This window comes from Carex rostrata, chromosome 5, assembly GCF_964058835.1.
Source record: "Carex rostrata chromosome 5, lpCarRost1.2, whole genome shotgun sequence".
Lineage (NCBI taxonomy): Eukaryota > Viridiplantae > Streptophyta > Magnoliopsida > Poales > Cyperaceae > Carex > Carex rostrata.
Window position 1 is genome coordinate 14,941,997 of NC_135922.1, and position 17,450 is coordinate 14,959,446.

General features: G+C 31.7%; 1 non-coding gene across 1 annotated transcript; it reads right to left on the minus strand.

Moving 5' to 3' along the window:
• Positions 1-15,632: 15,632 nt before the first annotated feature.
• TRNAN-GUU (transfer RNA asparagine (anticodon GUU)) lies at positions 15,633-15,706 on the minus strand. The gene has a single exon. It is a non-coding gene; the product is annotated as a tRNA-Asn (tRNA).
• Between the last annotated feature and the right edge of the window lie 1,744 nt (positions 15,707-17,450).

Consider the following 17,450-nt stretch of genomic DNA (forward strand, 5'->3'; position numbering starts at 1 on the left):
TTTCTTTTGATTTTCACTATATTTTATTAGACACTAAATTTATAAGAACATTATTAATTATCTTGGTTAGGTTTCAAAGAAATGGGTCAAACTAACTTTCAATTAATAAAACATGTTTTTAAAATTAAATCATGTTTTGATCTCAAGTCTTCGGCAGTATATGAATGACATGCGATAAACTCATTAACTTTTATGTGGATTAATTGCATAGTTAGATAAATTAATTAGTACATATTTCTTGAATTTATGTGGATTAACTCAAATTTACATCATCTTCAATATTGCACAAGGGAATCTATTGAAGGATTTCATGATGCGGTAAGGCAATAAATTCAAAAAATTTAACCTTCTTACAAGCATCTACGGATCTACTTTATTATGCTAATTATATTAAAGCAATTCAAATGCATACAAATGGATATCTACTCATTCATTAATCACAAATCTATTTACTAAAAGTGATTTGGAGGATATCTACTCAAATCTTATGCAAATGGATATCTACTCAAATGGATATTCTTAAGGATATCCTTTAGTCCTATTGACTCAACCACCCAATCAACTACAAACCTGGCTCTGATACCAATTGAAGGATTTCATGATGCGGCAAGGCAATAAATTCAAAAATTTAACCTTCTTAGAAGCATCTACGGATCTATTTTATTATGCTAATTTTATTAAAGCAATTCAAATGTATGCAAATGGATATCTACTCATGAATTATTCAATTGAAGGATTTGTGGTTGAGTCAATAGGACTAAAGGATACCCACATCATAAGATTTGTGGTTGAGTCAATAGGACTAAAGGATACCCTAAAATGTTCTAATTAGCATAATAAACAGCCAAAGCTCTGATCACAATTAGGGTATTCTCCCGCACAAGTTATCCTTAAGAATATCCATTTGAGTAGATATCCTTTAGTCCATTAGCATCCAATTCATAAACATAACATGTAAAAGTGATAAACATAAGATAACTTTTAGAACACATATCTAACATCTATTACAATTAATGAATCTAGATCTTTTTTTTTAACTTGGCACAAATCACAAATCCCAATAATACTGCCCCTATAGTAGTCCGAATCCAAATTAAATCCATGAGATTTAATCTCAAACCATAAAATGAGGACCATCCTCTATAGTATCGGAGATAAGTTGAATCTGATATTGTTATATTAATAAATACACACGTACTCTTTGCATTTATCCATTGTATTTATCCATATACCGCCATCGGTGGGACTACTAACTAGATGGGATAATCACAACGTAGCCGATGGCATGATAGTTGAAGGGGGAGCTAGGGTTTCAAAAAATATATATCCAACAACACATAAGTGTTCTAGTACACTCTCGAAATTAATGGTCATATCTAGCTAGCTCGCTTTCTCTGCCGCTACTCTGTCTTAAGAATAGCACTCATTGCCCGCCACCTCAACAACACCGATCGAGCGCTCTCCATCGTTGAAGATTCCTAAAACTAACTCTTTGTATATATCTTAATTTCTAGGATTTTATAGTTAGGGGATTTTTCGGATAATATGGTTATAGGGTTTAGTTTTAGATCTTTAGTTTTTTTAAGCATTAATTTATAGTTTTGGAGGTTCCTTACTCTTTGATTTGTAATTGAATTTCAGCAATGTCTGTCCAAGAATATTTGCCATGTTCGAATTACCATCGACGGTGATGCTGATTTGGATGTATGGGTAAAATTCCTTAATTTGACATTTTATGGATTTTTAATTCTTCAATAACATGAAATATGCAAGAATGACCTTGCCTTGACATCCAATCACATAGATTTCATTTTTTGAAGATTTGCATCCATTCAAGACTTGTTAGGAGGAATGCAAAAAGAACAAGGGATTGGATATTAGCTAGAGCAAAGCCAAATGCTAACCAAGAAGCTGATTCTCCGAACTATACTAAGATAAGGCACCTTACTGAATAAATTAGTATTTTTTTTAATAAGTTGCTATATGTATACGAAAGTGATACAATCATATGTACATGATAGGGGCCTGCTGATGGGATTAATTAGATGACCAGTAAGAGTATTACTGAATTGGTGCTATCGAGACAGCCAATACATGTAGAAGGAATATGGGGGTAGAGTCTCATTTGTAAATCATGAGGCATTAGACGAACTGGGCCTAGAATTCCAACTATTGCATGACAGATATCTTACGATGCCACTATCCGAAGAATGAGCCTTCCACCTCTTTATCGGACCGGGAGCTTTACGGGTTGAGAGCTTTCAGATAATAGTAGATTTTAAAGATCTCCGTGATTTTATGACTTTTAACAACATCAACGTCTCTATTATCCAAGTTTGGATGATGTGAGTATTTATTATTATAAATAGATCTACCTTTTTTATAATTAACTCCTTTATTTTATTCTGACACTGACTATTTTCAGGTATTGCATGAGACTAATTCCTAAAGGTGCCCAAAATAATGTTGACATTGGTTTCCTGGACCCCAGTTTGCTTAGTGACACAGCTCTTAAATATGCTGATGAACATTCCCTTTCGTACTTGGCTGATTCCTTACTATGCCACAAAGATGGGTAAGCTGCTAATTATACTCGTATTTATTGTTTATTCTTAATAGGATAAGAATCTTATTTTATTACTTAAATTGTAAGGAACGTTGGAGGTTTCTTGTTGTTATCCCAAGACAGAATGTTGCCTACTTGCTGGACCCGATGCCAAATAATAATGACCAGGATTTTTATATTGTTCTTGTATTACAGCAGTAAACAAAATACATATAATTTAAAATGCAAAGTACTTCCCTTTCCCTACTTCTATATACGTACCGTATACTGACCTTTAATAATTCTAGGGCTTTTGAGTCATACATCTCCCAGAGAGGTCAGCACACGCCGGGGAGAAGAGCACTGGAGGTGGGAGGATTGACATATTGTTGTATGTGGTTTAAAACAGTTGTTGTTTTCGGGTTCTTGTGTTTAGACACTTAATTTGTTGTTGGTTTTAATAATTGTGTGATAAGAACAGTTAGTTTTCCGGTACAATGAACTATTGATGTGTTTATTGGTTGTATGTGTGATATTGTTAGCACTTGTTGGTTAATAATTGTTGTAAACTCTTTATATATATTGCCTGTGCCATGGATTGATATATATTATATGTTGGATTACTTGTATATGTATATATTAATTGTTTCTTCAAAGATGAGTATGGAATGAGCGCATGCATGTTTATTGTTGCTTTCCTAGCTGTGTTTTGAAAATGACTAGGCTAGCCAGTAATATAAAAATTGATAAAAAATAATAATAATAATAATAATAATTACATATGCATTCACCATCGGCTCAGAAATTAATGACCCGCTAGAAAACTAGGATTTTCCAACGCCAACACAAACAAAACAGATGGTGCAAAATACTATTGCAACGGGCTATTGAAATTCAGTAGACAGAGTTAATCACATTTGCCGTCGGTGGCGAAACGAAAGTGATGGCGTTGGGTTCGTCAAACCCAATGGCTGAACGTGCATTGCCGATGGTATATTAATTAATGTCATTTGTTTTGAGCTGATAGCATATGTGTGTACATTTCTTATCAGGGAAATAAGCAACGGTTCAGAATCCAATAGCAAAACGCGATTTCAACCGATATAGAAGTATTTTTCTCTAGTAGTGTAACTAATAAAAAAGTTATATTAACCAGTCAAAATTTTAACCATTCAAATATTTAATTAGTCAATTATAATTTGTCTACAGTCAAAAAAGTTATATTAACTAATAAAAAAGTATTTTCAACAATGGCCCCAAAATTTCTTTTTGAAATAGCACGTTTAACTATGTTTATGAACGCTTGTTTACTTCATGACCGGCCTTAGATAATTTTCTTGAAGCGAATTTAATTTGTCTTCTGTCCCTACCAAGTTTTTTTTTTTAGAAAAAAAAAAGTATTTTGCACAACAAGAATGAGACACTTTTCGCGAGGATAAAAAAGTGACTTTTTGCGACGGACTACTCTCATTATTCAGGTTTTTCTTTTTGCGACGGACAACCGTCTTAAAAGCACTTTTTCCCTCGCAAAAAGTGTCTACTTTGTTGTAGTGTTGCCATCTGCGAGGAAATGTCCTATGTACATAGGCAGCTAGCGCTTTATTTACTATACATAGGTTTTGTATTTTTCGTCCAAGCTGTATTATATATATATATGTAAAAGCTGAACATGAACCTGTATAAATTTTTTTTTTCGACCAAGTATTATATTGTTGTGACCATCAATATGTACATTTCTCGTCGTCTAGCTAGAGATGCGATTCCATACCTAAAATATTGCCAATCATTTATTTAGTACTATTTAAAGCGATATATACATTATGCATTGGTCCATTTTTTTTTTATTAAAATGCTTGGTAGAGACTACATTGGTCTATTATTGCGCATCCACTTTGTAGTTTATCCAAGCAAACAGTTTATTTGATTTCTTTACAGAGGAGATTCAAATATATTCATTTTTTGTGTTTTTATTGTATTTCTATTTATACAACTATAATAATTTAAAAATTAAAATATAAATGTCAAAATAAAACCGTTAAAAATGATCTATTATATCATTTTTTTAATGTACACATTCCTAAAATATCATGACATTTCAATTGTTTTGATTAATATCAAGAGTTTTGACAAAATACATCAACGTGAATAAATTTTGGATTTCGATTTTTCAACATCCAAAAGTGATAATTTGTTTGGTACATGTGGAGAAAATTAAAAAAAAAAAAAAACACGTAGTCTTATGTTAGGTAAGCAGCTAGATTCTCACGCAACTAGAATATTAGGACAGGGTGTAAGCATCTTGGCTTGGAACCAAAAGAAAAGACAAATCCCCATTCATGACCAGATCCAGCTCCTTCAACCACTTCTGGTCATGGAACAATCATAGTCACCCAGGATGGTCATCAAGAGAGTGGACATCCACCGGCTCCCATTGCAATGGTTGGAGCAGCACCATCATCTCATGAGAGGCTAAAATTGACCTCCATGTTCTCCTTGACTACACTATTAGAATTATTATATAAATCCCTCATGTAATAGGATTTAGTATGCATGTTTTAGTTGTGTAAGTTCATAGATTAGAGTAAAATAATGCGTGTAAATTCTAGAATTGGAGAAAGGAAAGCGCTTGAAATCCAAAGCGAAAGAAGAATGCATCATCTAAGAAAGAAAAGTCTGTAATCTTTAATGATTGTGGTTATGTCTTTCTTATTTTGTTTCTTTTATTTTGTTATGGCTTTGAGTAGCTAAGTTTTTTAGCTCTAGAATTTGGATGTAATGAATTCTATATTATCTCTTTCTTATATTTATTTTTTCTTTTATGTTTATTTGAGATTTTGTTATTTTTTAAATGTTATTGAAATATATTCTTGCATATATAGTTATGTCTACTATATGTCAATGTCCTCCACATACTAATATGTGCAAGGCCATCATAGATGATAACTGATGTATACGAGTAAATACTGAGCACTTCGGCTAACGAGGCTTAGCAATGCTTCAAAGACTAGGGTTAGAACTAAGTGGGCTCCCTTGCCAGGATATAGATTAGATCTCATCTCGAATTATAATTAAGAATTTATTTGTTACTTGTAATAAGTAGGGTTTAGGATTATTACTTTGCAAATAATAGGGGAATGTGATTAATTAGATTAGTGTGAGTGATTTAATTATATTATATCATGTAACAATCTGAATTGTTTCCCACAAGCCGATCTTACAGTCGGAGAACTTTTCAAATACGCATAGAACCAAACCAAGGCATCTGTAGGGAATAATAGTACTGGTATGCAGCTCTGTCTGCGGGGTGGTCTATACCGTATGCGGGTTAGTGACAGTACTGCATATGGGTAGACACGAGTGTCATAAATATATTTTGAGATAATTAGAAAGATTTTATCTAATATCCTAGATGTTTTCTATTCTTGTCTTACAGCAATTAGCATCTCCACCTATTAATCTGCCAGAGTAATCTGTGAAATCACAAAGCCCAAACAAACCGAAGAACCTAGACTAGTGTTAAGTTGTTAAATATTTATAGATTTATCCCTGACACCTGACACTACTACACGGTAGAATTATGCGCTTGTAATATGACAAAGTATAATTAAAATGACTAAGTATATATTTTATATACAAAAAGTTAATAGTACTCATTTAGAATGCAAATTGCACAAGAGGAGGAATATTGATGGTATGGTCAGCAAGATATTTGAATAATTAAACACATAGGTACTAAAATTCTCAGTTATATATGGTCGTTCTTAGATGCAGGGAAAACAAATAGAGATTCTATATAATAGGGTATATGGCTCGGCAACACCAAACACAAGGCAAATCAAGATGACCTCAGTGTCCTACGACCAACAAACAACACTCCCAACTGGTAAGGTTCTCACAACTCGTAAGGACATAAACAGCAAACAATCAAACTTAGCACCCACTGGTGAGGATCTCACAACTCGTTCCATCTTTGTGGTTACTAAATATATCCCTACAGGGGCGACAATACAGTTGGTATCTCATCTGAGCTGGATATGGGATACCACAACTTGACCTAGTGTGAACTTCTAAACACGTCATCAGATCATTGTCCCATATTGTACACCGCAACGACCACCTTCAACAAAACTAACTTATTTCGCTTTAAAAACGGCTGGCTACTATTTCCACTAATGCATGACCTAGTAACAACAAATTGGAACAAAAGGGTGACGAGTGACGACAACAAACCCAAAACAACTTCATACAAAACTATAATCATTACAATTTGCCATGAAAGAATGGGTGAATGCAATAGTGGGTCTTTTTAAAAACCAAATCAAGGTTTGTAGGGATTACATTGGATGGGTTGACAAGGTGAAGGAAGTCACACATAGCTTTGGAGAAAAAGGTGCATACATTGATTAAAAGGAGATATTGATTGTTATCGATTCTCGAAGAGGATATATAAAGGCATGGCTCCAAAACCAAATGAGAGCCCCATGGTGACAAAGGAATAAAATCCTTCATGCTATGACATTCGCGGCCAAAAGAAACAATATGATACATGAGATAAGATTCCAAGAAGCCATGCATTGAGACCAAAGGTCCAAGGTTGACACATTCTTCCAGTTATATACATCATTAATGGGTGTTCCTTCCACTCAAATGCCTCGTATACAGTAGGTTAACTTGTACCCCCAACAGGTAGACCTAGCGCACATAGAAAAACCTATCATTATGAAGGAAATCTGAGGGGTATCAACAGTTGGCCTAATGGCAAAACCCGAGGTCCAGATGGATTCATGGGGGAGTTTCACAAAAGATTTATAGAGACCATGATACCATATCTCCATATGGTGCTCACAAAAGTGATGGAACATGGGGCACCTTGGATCCCTTAAATACATCATACATAGTGCTAATTCTCAAGAAGGAGAGTGCCACAAGACTTCAAGAGTATAAACCAATTAGCTTGGTCCACATGGTACAATTTTATTTTTCTAAAATATTAGCAAACAAAATTCAAGATAGTATCAAAGATATGTTTGATTGTGCTCAAACGGGTTTCGCCAAAGAAAGGAAAATAAGGGAAGGTTTCTTATACACACAATAGTTGATGCGACACACAAGGAAGAGAGACATACCAATGTCACTATTCAAGGCAGACATCAATAAGTCTTTGACACAATAAGTCGGGAGTTCATATTAATTCAACAATTGGGATTTCTAAAGACCTGGCTCTTCAAGAGTTGGGTAATTCAATAGTTGGGATGTTTCAAACAAGCCGGGATGTCAGGAACATCGTAGATAATAGTAAACGACCTACTTGGCAAAAAAAAAAAATCCTAAGGATGTCAGACAGAGATCTGTTGTCACCTTTCTTGTTCATTATTGTTATGGATTCATTACGAGATGGGTGTCAAAGTTGATTGCAATAGGGGCCGAAAACTCAGGTTCTAAGATATCAAACCATGCCTTCTATATACGGATGACGTGTTGTTCTTTCTTTAAATGGATTGCAACATGCAAAAATGCTAAAAATTACGTTCTATCTGTTAGCCTACAAAAATTATAAATCATGTAAAGATGACAACCACAAGGGCACACAGATGGAAGTTGTGCTGGCTGCAACATGGTTTCATTCCCTCTCACATATCTTGGGCTACCACTACAAATATAAAGATATCTAAACATGTATTTCTACCTCTTATCCAAAAGTTAAATAGAAGGTTAGCAGGATGGGTGGCAAAGCACTTTATCCTCTATTATGGTTTATTACATGTCATACTTCAGGTTGTCCGTCTGGGTCATAAAGGAAATTGACAAGATAAGATGTAACTTCTTATGGCATGGGGTTGATCACAACATAGAGAAAAAAAAATCTCGCCAATTGGCAACTAGTTTGCACACCAACAAAAATTGAGGGCCTCAGGCTTATGGACTTAGCAATGTTCAACAATTAATACACTCTTCTTGAAATGGTATAAGTTGTGGGTCAGACCCATAGAAAGCTTGCTTAGGCCACTGTTGCAACACATGGGCTCATCCCGAGACCTAACTCCAACCTTTAAATTCTTCACAGATACGGTGCACTGGTTTTGGGCCACTTTCGCCTAGCTAACATAATTCAACAATTGCTCCTTATTTCCATGTCAAACTATCATCTAATATTTAAAGAAAAACAAATAAATAAATGAAGACATTTATGTCAATATATATACTAAGAAAAATATATGTTCAATTGAAAATGCATTCCTTGTGTGTTTCCTCTAAAATCACGAAATTAATTTCTTACGTACATTACGATTAAATGTAAAAGTCAATTTCAAAACTTATAAATATCTATGTATACGATTTGAGGAAAAAAAAAAAATATAACATATCTGACAAAGAAATATAATTTTACTTGAATGCATGATTTCGTAATTACTCTTTTTATTTCAACAGTTGTGAAAATTACTTAAAGGTATAATTTTGTAATTCATTTCTGCATCAGGCCTATCTTATGAAATAGTTTACCACCTAGGCCTAGGGAAACTATTTTCTGAAATAGTTTTCCAAAAAAAATAATATTTTGTATTGGAGACCTACTTTGTCGTAATAATATTCCAAGGAAGCACATTTTAGTTAATTTATTATTATTCTTTAGTTTTATGTTCAAAGATTATATTTGTAATTAATTGTACCTAAACATTATATTTTAATAATTTTACCTTGTTACCTTGACAAGATTCTTACCGGCGGACATATTTTTGGTAATAGTTTATTTTTCTTGGTTATTTTTACATCTTGAATTAAGTATATCTTTGTAATTAACATTTCCAATCCCATAATTTCATTCCGTGCATAAGCTTTTTATTTCAGTCCAAGACCAGGCCCATTTTTCTTTTTAGTAGTCTATCTGTCTATGACAAGACCAGATTTTTTAAAGTTTAATGAAATGTGTTAATTTCTGGACCAGCATAACTCTTGCCAGTATATTTACGAAATCGTTTGCTGGAAAATTTGGTAGAAGACACATTCCACTTCAAACTGAACTTCATACCTCGATATAACCTCACGAGCCAATGAAGTATTCTAGAAGAAATTAGTCCGAGACAAGATTCAATAAAGCAGTTGACACAAAAGGAGAAACATCAGGTTCGAGTTATTTAAATTAATAATGTGATCAAAATTCTAAATAGCTAGCTATAGCTGCACAATAGAATTTTATAATGCTATCAGCCACTTTTCTTTTAATAGAATTCTAAGTAACTAGCTATAACTATTTTTATTGATTTTTTGCGATGACGCCATAATTGTGGTTTAGAATCTTGTGCAATATACACAAAAATGACAAAAATGATTCCCTACAGAGATAACGTGCTAAATATAGATGTGCCCTAAATATAATTGTAATTAATTGCAACATAATTGGTTGGGTACTAATCTATGTGTAATTGTTTATTTCCCTCCTTTTTTTTCCTTGGAACTGGACGCCTCCATTCTTTCTTATCTTCTCCATTTCAGTGTTGGCCTGGACACCTCCATTTCTTTCTTCTTTCTTCTGCATTTTTGTTAGGGGTTCAACAATCATAAGAGCCAAGTAGCCTATATAAATCCTTGCAAGCAATGTAATGAAAAATCAATCAATCAATCAAATCATTTCTCTTTCAATTCAATCTCAAATTCATACATGGTATCATAACAAGATATTTTTTAGGGGAGAACTAAGAAAAAGAAGAAGAAGAAAAAAAAAAGCAAATCAGATAATTGATATCGCCATAGATAAGCTCATATCTGTTTCTAGAGGAGAATTTCCAAAAGGTACAGGAACACTCTGGAAAAATAAACCTAGAATGATTTGTTAGGCAGAAATCAAAAGGAAAAGGAAACAAAAAATGGAATGACAAAATTCAGCTCATGTAAAAGGAGCTAGTCAGTCAAGCAGTCAAGTTAAATAACCATATATATAATCGGCAATTTTCAACAGCAGAACTTTCATATTAGGTCATAATAATCCCCTAACAATAATTGGCAATTTTCAACAGCAGAACTTTCATGTTCAATATGATCTTCTAGGAGAGGAGCTATCATTTGTTCTGGCAAAATGTGACCAGTTGTGATTTCTGAAACTATATATTTAAGTACGGGTGAATAAGAATTGAGGTTCTTAGTTATTTTGTTTTTTTGTTATTTCTGGCAAAATGTTCCCCTAACAATAATTGTTTTGTTTTTTTGTTTTTTTTTATATATGTTTGAAAAGTGAGGCTCTATTATTGTTGTGCTCAAGTCCTACATCTTCAGTCACATGCAAGCGAATCAATCCAAAACTTATTAGGTCAATGACAAATAGTGCAAACAGATTATACACACACTGAGCGGTCAGCACTCAATGTGATGCAATGCCAGTATTTTATGCAAATGGACTATCAATTTCAATCACAGAATCATCAAGTTTCAGAACTAGGCAAATATAAACTGCCACATGCTTTGTTATATGGAGGTAGCGGTATTGTAAAATTTTCAGGAGCAGCAAAAAAATAAACGATACGGATGATTGTAAGAGAAATAAAACACGTACACAATAATCATTAAAAGCAAAAAAATAAACGATACGGATGATTATCATAGTCATTAGATGGACAGGTTACACAATAATGTAAATACTACATAGGATCAATTAATGTAAAAAATAAAACACGTACACAACAATCATTAAAAGCTTTTGTCCTCATTATTCATTTCCTAAATTTCTCAACAAAGTGTGACTATGGTAATCAACAATTTAATGATATTTCATATTTATGGAGATCAAAAACTCACCGTTTAGAACATAATACATTTCAATCAGGATGGACGGTTTCCAATTAATGTAGTTGTTCGTTATAAGGTGAGTTTGGATGGAGCAAGAATAGCACTAACTCGAAAATAGCTCTATTCTTTTGAGCTATTTGATATTTGAATGGAACAAGAATAGATTTAATCAACTATTCTTTGTTTGTCTTATTATATGGATTAATTAGCTCACTATTCTACTAACCCAACTAAAAGTTGAATTAGTTACTATTCTCAAACTTAAAATTAGCTCTATTCTTACTCTATTATTTGTTTCATCCAAACGTACCCATTTATATGAATAGGCCATAAACGCATTACTGCAATTTCCAGGTTTACACCAATCTATATATGTGATATAATTATTTAATTTGCAGGTTTACACCAACAGAAATGGGCCATATATATACGCGTTACTGCAATTTGGTTAGGCTTAATTAAGCCCATATTTCTCTTCAAAGCTGAACAATCCATCCAAATGCACGTACCTACGAAAAGCACCACTGAAAATTTGTTATCCTTTTTAGGCTTGAGTTCATCAATTTGATATGAGATAATTTAGGTAAGAAGCAAACATATGATGATAAACATACAGTATTTGAGCAACTCAAAAATGATTTATAACACTAATTATATAGCTACATGTTGATAATTAACTTTTCAAAAGTAAAAAAAATATCCTTCAAATTAACCGTCCCTTTTGGGTTCTTTTATTTAAATAAAACAATATTCACATAGCTAAATAAAATACCAAACTAAAATTATACTATCCAAGTTTTCTGCTAAGATATTGGAGGAAACTAAAACGCATTTTACTCACAGTGCTGCAACAACTGCCGATGGTACAACTAGTGATGCTGGAGATAATGAACACATTCGACCGTGTCATATCAAAGGTAAAATTACCTATTTATAATATATAGGAAGTTTTATATATGTATAAGTTTGAATATTTAGTTAATTTATTTCAATCTCATAATTTGAGTTGTACTATATATATTTCCTTATACCATTAAAATGGAGAATATAATTAAAACATTTGTTGGTGTGACTATTTTTCACTAGCTGTTACGACTTCCATTATTAGTATATTCTTAAGTTCTTAATTGGCATTTATTTTCATCTTTCATGCACTAAAAAGTATATATACACTCTATGATCCAAGGATTTACTCCACTAGCAAGTAAGAAAAATAAATAAATTATGACAACGAAACAAATTTGTCCAGACGATATCTAATATAGTAATATCGGAAATTGAAAACTAAAAATTTAAAGAACTTTTCTGAAACTTTTAGTTTTAATATATATGAGTATAATAATCTTAAAAGAAGATTATTAATTATCATCAATATATTTAATTAAAACGTACATCTTGAATAATAGACCAATTTTGAATTATGCAAATAAAGTTTACATTTTTTTTTTTCCTTGATGAAGGTATAGGAACAAAGAATTATAGTTCATTCAGTGATTATTGGAATGTGTGTGCGTGCATCACAGACTCCATCTACCTTAAGGCCGCTTATTGCTTCCCCGACATGTGACCGTGCTCTTGGAGGGTCTTTGTCTTCAATCCTGCATTGCTCAGGTAAACTTTAACTAACTATCTTTTTTTTTTTCTCTAATAGCTGACTCTATTTTTTTCAATTTATGCAAATCTTGATGATGATATGCTATGTTATGTTCTTATTTAGGAAACGTCTAATTGTCCACAGCCTTTTGTCCACCATTTGTCCACAGCTTTGACTTGCGCGAATACTGTAAAATTACTTCTACATGCTGTATAATTATACAATATATCAAATAAAATATATCAGTTAATCACAAAACATCCAGTAACTATTTCAAGTGGTCCTATGATAGTTAGAAAAAGATTGTAACTTGCACAACAAGACAAAATAAATGTACTTTCAAACTGTACTTTCGGAAATTACAGTTATAGGAAGTTATTAGCAGTGAGAGTTAATTATTAGCGTCCGCACTGGATTGAATCTTGTATACTGTAAAATTGAATCTTGTATACAGTAAAATTTTCAATTGAATCTTGTATACTGTAAAATTGAATATTCTACACATTAAAATTTACAATTGAATCTTGTATACTGTAAAATTGAATCAGCAGAACTGTAAAATTGAATCTTGTATATAGTAGAATTTTCAATTGAATCTTATATACTGTAAAATTGAATCTTGTATCCAGTAGAATTTTCAATTGAATCTTGTATACTGTAAAATATATACTGTAAAATTGAATCTTGTATACTGTAAAATTTTCAAAGAATACTGTAAATTTTCAATTGAAACTTGTATACTGTAAAATTTTCACATAATACTGTAAATTTTCAATTGAATCTTGTATAACTGTAAAATTTCTAAAACTAAACCATAAAATAATACCATCTATACTGTAAGATAAAATGTAACAAATGCTACATCTCAGTTTAAACTACAATCTACAAAGAATCATGAATACTGTAAAATTGCAAAATATAAACCATAAAATAATACCATGTATACTCTAAAATTGCTAAATCTATACATACATCCATCATCACACAAAAAATATGTTCACCACAAAACAACATATGTTCACTAGAAACAACATTTGTTCAACACAAGATAAAAATATTGACCTCAACATTCAGAATAGCATAATAGCAACAAACAAATAACTTTTACATTAAAAACCTTTTGTGTTCATTGTTCGGATGAGTAAGAAGCATCATCACAAGAACAACACGTTCTTTTGAGATGTCATCCTGCATAATAATAAAATAAACAATGAAACAAATTCGATTTATAACAAATAAGAATTACAAAATAATATTACAAGTTATTTACATGACTGAAAATCATAGGAGTGTCGTAATATGAAAACATTTCAATATGTACCAATACTGTAAAATTCATCATTCAATGCTATAACTTAAATAACAAATCCTACAAAAAACGTACTTCACATTTTCAAACATCTAGAAACTTTTATAACAGTTCGATATCCTGTAAAATGAGACATATATATTGTAATTCATATATATATGTACTGTAAAAAACAGATAATACAAAATCATACGAAATTACAACATACGACTAATATTCAGATAAAAATTCAGTCAAAATGATAAATTTGTTACTGCATACAATGAAAAAAACAAATTCAACAGAAAAACTTACTAGATTTGAATATCACCGTCTTCTATCTGATCGAAATACACTCTTCCGTCGCGATCATGTTTAAACAACGAGATCGAGTCAGTAATCTCAAAAAAACAATCGTCATTGCGAACGAAAAATGAATACTGTAAAATTACAAGATGAATACTGTAAAATTAACAGAGAAAATACTGTGAAATTAATAGATCAATACTCCATATCGCTTCTCTATCATCTCTTTCTTCCAGATTTCATTTGAAATGCTAGATCTGTTACTACATACAACGAAAACAACAAATTCAACAGATCACACCTTAATAAAAGAGCTGTCTATATATATAGATCACACCTAAATAAAAGAAACAACAGCATGCAGAAATCAAAACATTCTAACCAAATCCTTTAAATCAATTTGGTAGGGCTGGTATCGTCTGATTCTGCTCTTTATCATATATCACCACCTTTCCTTTTGGATAAGAAAGAACTAGGTTGATGAAAGTGGTTAGAAATTCCTATAAAGCTCAATGGGTAAGAAGTATAGAAGGGCGGGCAGACCCTCATCATGAGGCAAAGACGACTAAGCTAAACTGGATAGCGTGAATGACACAAGGAGGTTTAACTGAGCTTCCTCTTCTTTTCTAACTATGCTATTGATATAGAAATCTTTTTCGTTGCTACAGTTGGAATTGACGGTAGCAACGATTCATATCGGAATCTCTATCTCTAGAGATATATAGAGTAGTAGTCTCATAGAAAAAAGGACTCGACGCAGATGTTGGAAAGAACGGAGGGAGGAGAGAGATCAATAGCGATAATAAGAAATTTGTTTATATATGCGTATTTCAGTTTCTGTTGAAATGTGGAGATCGGAGTCATTAAAACAAGTTAAACGGAATTGGATAAGGTTGTGAACAAATGATGGACAAAACCCAATGGACGTGAACATTTTCTCTCTTATTGATTTACATTGGTCTTACGCAACTGTTTGTTGAAAAATGAAGAAAGTGCATTGATTTGCGCAGCTTTTATTGGGCCCAATTTTAATAATAAAGAGATTAAGTGCGGAAAGCCCATAATTGAATATGGCCGTATGGGCCTTTAAAGATTTTGACGAGAAACAAAAACATATAATGCGCTAGAGGAAGGGGTCGAACCTTCGACCTTATGGTTAACAGCCATACGCTCTAACCAACTGAGCTACTCCAGCTTTTCGTTCCGTGCTTCCAAATTATTTTATTTAACTGTTTTTAAAAGAATATAGCGGATTGTAAAAATTTTTTTGGTTGGTATCGTTTTTTTCATTTTTATTTTATAGAAGAATAATAAGGATCTTTTTATTGATATGTAGAAGCTTACAGAGATTAAACAAAATTCCACAAAAAAATATATAAAAAAAGAAAACTGTTTAGAAAGATTTTAACTCAAAGAGAATGGAGACCAAAACAAAAGTCAAATTGAAATAAAGGGGATATCATATCTCATGAAAATGGCAAATAAATGAACAAATTATGAGGGCATAACTACAATCTGTTGTTTTTGTTTTCTTTTTATAATTCTCAACTTCTTTGGAGTTCCTATTGTGCTAGAATATATCATTTACTGAAACATGGTTTATTTTAGCTAGAGGGGAAACTTACCTATACTTGGGGGTGCTAAGCCACCCCAACTTTGCAATTTTTTTATTACCAATTATATAGAAATTATATTATATTATTCATTTTACATGTATAAGCCCCTCCTATAAAAAATATTTAAATTAGAGGACTTCAATGTAAATTTTAAAAAATATAACTTGACTCATTTGATCTATTTGGGCCTAGGCCTTCCGTTCTTTGCATAATGTAATAAACAAATTAGAAACGAATTGGAAACGAATAAACAAAAAATATTTATTATAGCTCCGTCGGTTGAACTATTTATTTTAGGAAATCATAGGGCAAAATTTAAATACAAATATATGAATATTATGTGTTTAGTTTAATTTTGATAGACATGACACTTTGTTGGTGTAGTTATTTATTATATATTTTGTGAAATCAAATAGTGAAGGATTTTCTTATTTTGTATTATATTGTGTTATGTATTTTTTTTATATGATATTATTTAGCATCCCTATGCTCAAATCCTGGTTCCGTCCCTAATTTTAGCCCTGTAATTTAGTTAATGGATCAATTATATTTTTTTCTTGTTTTATAATGAAAAACTGCAATTCTTCTTCACATAATTCATCTAGAAACAACATATTGAAAAATTTCTATCAATTTGCAACCAGTTGCGAAAATAATTTCACCTCCGATTTTTTTATTTATATCCAAAAAAATATTAAAATTTTAAAAAATAACCAGTTTGGCACTGGATTTTGAAAAGTATCCAAACCGCAAATATTTTTTGTAGATTCAGGGCCTAAAACCGCAATTTTTTTTTAAGGTTTTAGACTGAATTACCGCAAAAAACTTTTGCGATTTGGGTATAGATTTCGAAATCCAGTGCCAAACTAGTTATTTTTTTTTAATTTTAATTTTTTTTTATATAAATAAAAAAATCGGTAACTAATTACTCTCACCAGCAAATGAGACGTTGACATATGTTGTAAGATGAAAGGATCACTGATTGATAGGACTGTTAATCAAGAACTTAGATGCCAATTACACTCCATTAGTTCTGATAATATAAATTATATTTTTAACAAAAAAGGTCAAAATATCAAACCAAAAAAAAAGAAAGATACAATAAGAGGTATAATAAAAATGAAATCTATTAATATGAGGTTTTATAAAAAAAAAAAATTAATCTGTTGCAATTTTTTATGAGAAACGTAGTTATTTATATTCACTAAAATTGTCAAGTTTTGTGTATCTATCCATTAAAAAATTATAATTAGACTTTTGCCCATTCAAACACAAATAATTTATTAATGTCCCTATTTTTCATAGTGGTATCAATGGCACCCC